This window comes from Myxocyprinus asiaticus, chromosome 45 (genome assembly GCF_019703515.2).
Source record: "Myxocyprinus asiaticus isolate MX2 ecotype Aquarium Trade chromosome 45, UBuf_Myxa_2, whole genome shotgun sequence".
Classification (NCBI taxonomy): Eukaryota; Metazoa; Chordata; class Actinopteri; order Cypriniformes; family Catostomidae; genus Myxocyprinus; species Myxocyprinus asiaticus.
Genome location: NC_059388.1, coordinates 8,233,246 through 8,240,096, shown reverse-complemented (window position 1 = coordinate 8,240,096; position 6,851 = coordinate 8,233,246).

The window sequence follows — 6,851 nt, the reverse complement described above, 5'->3', positions numbered from 1 at the left end:
CCATTGACATCTGTTTTTTGGTCTGCATGTCATGCTTCATTCGTGCATTTGCAAACCCCCCTCTGGTAAGAAACAAAAGAAAATTTTAATCAACGATGAGAAAGCCTTTACCATTCAGTGATGTGCTGTGAGTTCCTCCCCAAAGTTAAAAGAAAAGTCATCAATCACAGTGAAACTGCATTTCAACAGTGAATCATCCCACAATAAAATCAAGTCTTACTAATGTAAATTCTAGAATTATACAGTATTTACAATATATCAATCATTATCTTGAGATATAATATGATATTGGCATTACAATACAGTACTCAAAAAGAATACCACTGTCTTCTCCATTTGAGCCTCTTTGGGGTTGATTTACCGCAAAGGCAAAAGCAAAAAAAAAAAAAAAAAAAAACTATTACCTTCTGAAGTATGAAGCAAATGAAACAGGGTTAAGGCACCGGACGTCTCTCTGAAATAGAGAAATACGTACAAGTTACATTTTCAAACAATGTTATTAACAGTCCTACTACTAATAATCAACATAAAATCATCATATTTAATCCTTTAGGTAAAGCACAAAAGACACCAAATGTTTACCAGCACAATTTATAGGTACAGCAGATGACAATGTATTTAAATGTATGTTATATTGTTGTGAGACATACAATTGTAATATAATAAAGATTACTTGAGACTTCTACCTTTGTCATGCTCATTTGGAACTCACAAATGCCACAAGGTTTGTTCCTAAAATTAAAACAGTCTTTGAGAAAGTAATGACAGTTTTAACATCTATTCACCTTCGTATTATTTAATCAGTATGGCGTGCGTGGCACCACTGTAGGCTCGAGGGCATGGCATAAGACATTCGTGAGCGGAAGACAGATAAATTAATGAACTAAAGTTAAAGTTCAGAAAATATGAGAGAAATTGATCATGTTGATGTTGACAATCTGCAACAACTGAAATGAGTCTAACATGGTGAATTATCTAAATTTACCTCAGTTATCGGCTATCTCACGGAAGACTGGGCAGTGCGCAAATAGTGCGTTTAATTACAAAATTACCAAGCGGGAAATACTGAAGGATAAAACAGTTCAAATCTAAAGTGATATTCAATGATAGACTAACAAACCTTTGTGTAAAATCATGAATTAAAATACATTTAATCTTACCTTTTCTAGCATAGAATGGTTAGCCCGTTGTAGATTCAAAAATTCTGATTTCTCCAACCAAGTTTTAACATGGAACAAACTTTATGATTTCGGCCAAATCGGTCGGTGGTACATGTTGATAGATCAACCTCATTTCAACGCTGAATATATGTTATAGTTTTGACCTAACAAGGTTCTGATGTACCGAAGTGAATGTTGATTCAACACTGAAAATTGATCGACCACTGATCCTGACCTTTACAACTAATAATAGACATTGAATCGTCTCCTTGCTAACTGGGAAATGTCTTATAGATGTATTGCAGATGAGCAAATACTAAAAATACATCTTCCAGATAAAAATGCACACAATCATACAGGCATCTGGGTGATGTACGTGGGCTATCGGGAAACAGAATTGAGTAAAACCCAATGAAATTAGATGTGTCAAAGTAACTCAATTGAACTTGTGTAGTTAAAGCTAGCAATAGCACAAGTTGGCGTGGTAAATGTAACTTTTTTTTTTTTTTTTTTTTTTTTTTACCTACTCAAGAAAGAAGAGTCTGGTTAGTGTGCTAGATTTGCAAAGAAATAGTTTTTTTTGTGTAAAATAACACAGGTTCCTCTCATGAACCCTTCCTCACACAAATCAAACAAGAGACTCCACAGAATTGATTCAGTTGTTCCAATAGTTTGACATTAGCATGTTTCCAAGCTAACAACACAAAACTCTAATAAGCATAAACATACATAGCACACACAAATATTGAGTAAAATATGAACTAGCCTATTTTGTATGAATATTTTTTTGGTATTGAAGGTCTATATTTATAATCAACATTACTGTTAACTTCACTATCATCTTAGAAGCACTTTTCCACTAAGCTTGTTGCAGCTTTCCAACATTTCCATGAAATTATTTTAGCCAAAAAAGAAAAAAAGAACAGTTATGGTGTATAATGGCATTTTTGGACCCTAGAGGAGCATAACAGGTCTCACTTTCAGTAATATTTTCTTTACTCAGTTTTTTTGTTTATGACAGGAATATTGCTGACCTGTGAGACTGAGTGAACTGCTCTTGCCCAGCCTAAAGGCAAATTAGGTTTGATCGGGCCTTTGACAATCAATCCAACATGTAGCCTCAGGGTAACTCCAATATTATGTAAGTGTGTGCATATGTATTTGTCTAAATGTGTTTGATGTAACATGAATAAGCAGTTCCCTATCTGTCACTCACTCGATGTTGTGTTGATGTAGTGACACTAGGGGTCACTTTTGGGAGCCCGAGACACTGCTGGTCCTTGATAAAAGGCCAATGAAAATTGGCGAGTGGTATTTGCATGCCACTCCCCCGGACATACGGGTATAAAAGGAGCTGGTATGCAACCACTCATTCAGATTTTCTCTTTGGAGCCGAACAGTCATGCTCATTGAGCTGAATTACTACTGTTCATTCACCTCTGCTGGATCTGACGGTGCATTTCAGCGGCTTCTCCCTCCTCTGCACTGATGCACTGCAGAGAACGCCCCTGGGTGCTTCGGCAGAAAAAAGAGAGTATATTTTCTGAAAGAGTTTATTTCTCTAAAAGAGTATATTTCTCTAAAAGAGCGGCACACACGGAACGTCTTTTTAAAGACGCGTCTTTTTAAAGATGCCTTTCCGATTGTGTGTTATTCCTGGTTACAGTCATTATCTCTCAACTTTGGATGGTCATGATCACTGTCTTTCGTGTCTGGGCACGACCCAGACGGAAACAGCGTTCGTGGATGGTTCATGTTCTCACTGCGAGAACATGACCATGACAACGTTGCGGTCGCGGCTTGCTTTCGTAAGAACATCGGAGAGCAGGCTTGTCCAGTCGGACGCAGAAGCCTCAGCTGGGCTCCCCCCCTTGGGGACGATTGCCCAGTCACAGGCTGATGCAGAGATGACAGACATGCTTTCCCGGGCTCAAAGCAGCCACACCCCACTCCAGTGCCTTTCTTCCCGGAAGTGCACGAGGAGCTGACGAAATCGTGGGGGGCAAATTTTACTGCCTGGCCCCGATTCCTCTGTTCCCCTGTCCTCACTACCCTCGATGGCGGGGCGGCCAGGGGCTATACGGCGATTCCCCCGGTGGATAAGGCGCTTGCGGTGCACCTATGCCTGCAGAGCGCCGCCACCTGGCGCGGACGCCCAAATCTCCCGTCCAAGCCCTGTAGGTTCACGTCGTCCCTGACGGCTAAAGCCTATAGAGCTGCTGGACAAGCCGCCTCTGCCCTGCACGGCATGGCTCTCCTGCAGGTCCACCCAGCCAAGGCGCTAAAAGAACTGCATGATGGTAGTTTCGCCCCAGATCTGATGCAGGAACTGCGCTCGGCGACCGACCTCGCTCTCCGAGCGACGAAGGTCACAGCACAGTCTCTCGGGCAGATGATGGCCACATTAGTGGTCCAGGAGCGCCACCTTTGGCTCAACCTGGTCGAAATGGGTGAGGCCGACAAGACACGATTCCTTGCTGCCCCCATTTCCCAGGCTGGCCTATTCGGCGACACCGTTGAGGACTTTGCCCAGCAGTTCTCGGCGGTGAAGCAGCTGACGGAGGCTATCCATCATATCCTGCCCTGGTGTGGCTCAAGATCTCGCACCCCGTCTGCTCGTCACCAAGGGCGTCCCCCTGTGGTGACTGCACCAGCTCCGCTGCAGCCCGCCCCTTCGGCCCGGACCCCGCCGTGGAGCCCACCGCAGTAAGCAGATGCCACCCGTCTCACAGTTGGCCACTAAGAACCCATGGAGGTCGTCAAAGCGCCCCTGAGACGGGCGACCCAGGGTCGAAGAAACCCACTCACCTGGAGCTGGTAAGAAGACCACTCCATCCCCCAGTGAGGGCCGGGTGGAGAATCTTTTGTTGCCTTTTTGTTTGATTTCGCCGCATGCCCAAGTGGCTGCGGTACCCAACAGTTCCACAAAAGAGCGGTTTCCTTCTTCCCTGGGTCACATACCCAGTGTGCACGGTCATCATCATGATTACCATCCACAGGTTTTTCCTTGCAGGATTGGCGCTCCAGCGGTGGATTTCTCGCCCCTGAGCGCCCAGCTGTGGCACACAGCCACCCCCGATGTGACAGTCTCCACGGGTTACGAGGACAGGCCTCTTCCTCCCCCAACCCAGGCTGTTCCGGTGGTGGTCATAAGAATCCAGGTGAGTGCTTCGATGTCCCTAGACTCAGCATGGCCACGATGTGGTGTGGCACCTCGAGCTCCGCCCCGACACGAGGCCCCACCAACCAGTACATCCAAAGATGCTGTCCCATTGGTCCTCCTTGAGCAGAACTTGGATGCATGGCTTGCGCTTTCCAACCCGTTGCGATGGCTGGTCCGGACCGTCCAACTCGGCTACGTGATTCAGTTCACCAGGCGCCCGCCCAGGTTCAGCAGTATCCACTTCACCTTGGTGTAGGACGAAAACGCTGCTACCTTGCGCGTGGAGATCGCTATCCTCCTACGGAAGGGCGCGATAGAACCTGTCCCTCCGGCCGAGATGAAGAAGGGGTTTTACAGACCCTACTTCATCGTACCGAAAAAAGGCAGTGGGTTGCGGCCAATCTTGGACCTGCGAGTACTGAACCAGGCTTTACACAGACTCCCGTTCAAGATGCTGACACAAAAATGCATTCTGGCGAGCATCCGGCATCAAGATTGGTTCATGGCGGTAGACCTGAAGAACGCATACTTCCACGTCTCGATCCTTCCTCGACACAGACCCTTCCTGCAGTTTGCATTCGAGGGTCAGGCGTATCAGTACAAGGTCCTCCCTTTCGGCCAGTCCCTCTCTCCTCGCGTCTTCACAAAGGTCGCAGAGGCAGCCCTTGCCCCGTTAAGGGAAGTGGGCATTCGCATTCTCAACTATCTCGAAGACTGGCTAATCCTAGCTCACTCTCGGGACATGTTGTGCACACACAGGGACTTGGTGCTCTCACACCTCAGCCGATTAGGGCTTCGGGTCAACTGGGGAAAGAACAAGTTCCTCCCGGTTCAAAGCATCAAACTTTTTCAGAGGCTCCTGGGGCATATGGCATCCTCAGCGGTAGCCACCCTGCTCGGGTTGATGCATATGAGACCGCTTCAGCACTGGCTTCAGACTCGAGTCCTGAGATGGGCATGGCACCGTGGGACACATCGTGTGGTCATCACGCCGGTCTGTCACCATCTTTTCAGCCCTTGGACCGACCTCTCGTTTCTATGTTCAGGTGTTCCCCTAGAACTGGTCTCCAGGCACATCATGGTCATGACAGACACCTCCAAAATGGGCTGGGGCACTGTTTGCAATGGGTACGCAGCCACCGGCCTGTGGACGGGCCTGTGACTGCATTGGCACATCGAGTTGTTGGCAATTCTGCTTGCCCTGCGGAGGTTTTGGCCATTGATCCAGGGCAAGCTCGTGTTAGTTCGGACAGACAACATGGCAACAGTAGCATATGTCAACCGCCAAGGTGGTCTGCGCTCTTGTTGTATGTCACAACTCCCCTGCCATCTCCTCCTCTGGAGTCAGCAGCACTTCAAGTCGCTGCAAGCCACTCACATTCCAGGTAACCTCAACACTACAGTGGACGCGCTGTCACGGCAGGTTACCTCAGGGGAGAGTGGAGACTCAACCCTCAGGTGGTCCAGCTGATTTGGTGTCGATTCGGACAGGCACAGGTGGACCTGTTCGCCTCCCAAGAATCCTCCCACTGCCCGCTCTGGTATGCCCTGACCGAGACCCCCCTCGGCATAGACGCGCTGGCACACAGCTGGCCCCCTGGCCTGCGCAAATATGTGTTTCCCCCAGTGAGCCTACTTGCACAGACCCTGTGCAAGGTCAGGGAAGATGAGGAGCAGGTCGTCCTGGTAGCACACTACTGGGCCACCCAGACATGGTTCTCGGACTTCACGCTCCTTGTGACAGCCCCCCTGGTGAATTCCCCTGAGGGACGGGGCACCATCTGGAATCTCCATGTCTGGCCCCTGGACGGGACGTGGAAGACCTAAGCGGTCTACCACCTATGGTGGTAGACATGATCACTCAGGCTAGAGCCCCCTCTATGAGGCGCCTGCTTGCCTTTAAGTGGCATCTGTTCACTAAGTAGTGTTCTTCCTGACGGGAAGACTCCCAGAGATGCACAGTCGGATCAGTGCTTTCCTTCCTGCAGGAGAGGTTGGAAGGGCAGCTGTCCCCTTCCACCGTGAAGGTGTATGTTGCCGCCATAGCAGCACACCACAACGCAGTCGACGGTAAGTCCAAGGGAAGCACAACCTGATCATCAGGTTCCTGAGAGGCACCAGGAGGCTGAATTCCTCCAGACCGCGCCTCGTTCCTTCATGGGACCTCTCTGTAGTTCTTCAGGGTCTACAGAGAGCCCCCTTTGAGCCTTTGCAGTCAGCTGAGCTTAAGGCACTCTCCTTGAAACTGCCCTCCTGAGTGCACTCACTTCCATCAAGAGGGTAGGAGACCTGCAAGCGTTCTCTGTCAGCGAAACGTGCCTGGAGTTCGGTCCGGGCTACTCTCACATGATCCTGAGACCCTGACCAGGCTATGTTCCCAAGGTTCCCACGACCCCTTTTAGAGATCAGGTGGTGAACCTGTGAGCACTGCCCTAGGAGGAGGCAGACCCAGCCCTATCGTTGCTGTGTCAGGTGCGCTCTTTACGCATCTATTTGGATCGCACACAGAGCTTTAGAATCTCTGAGCA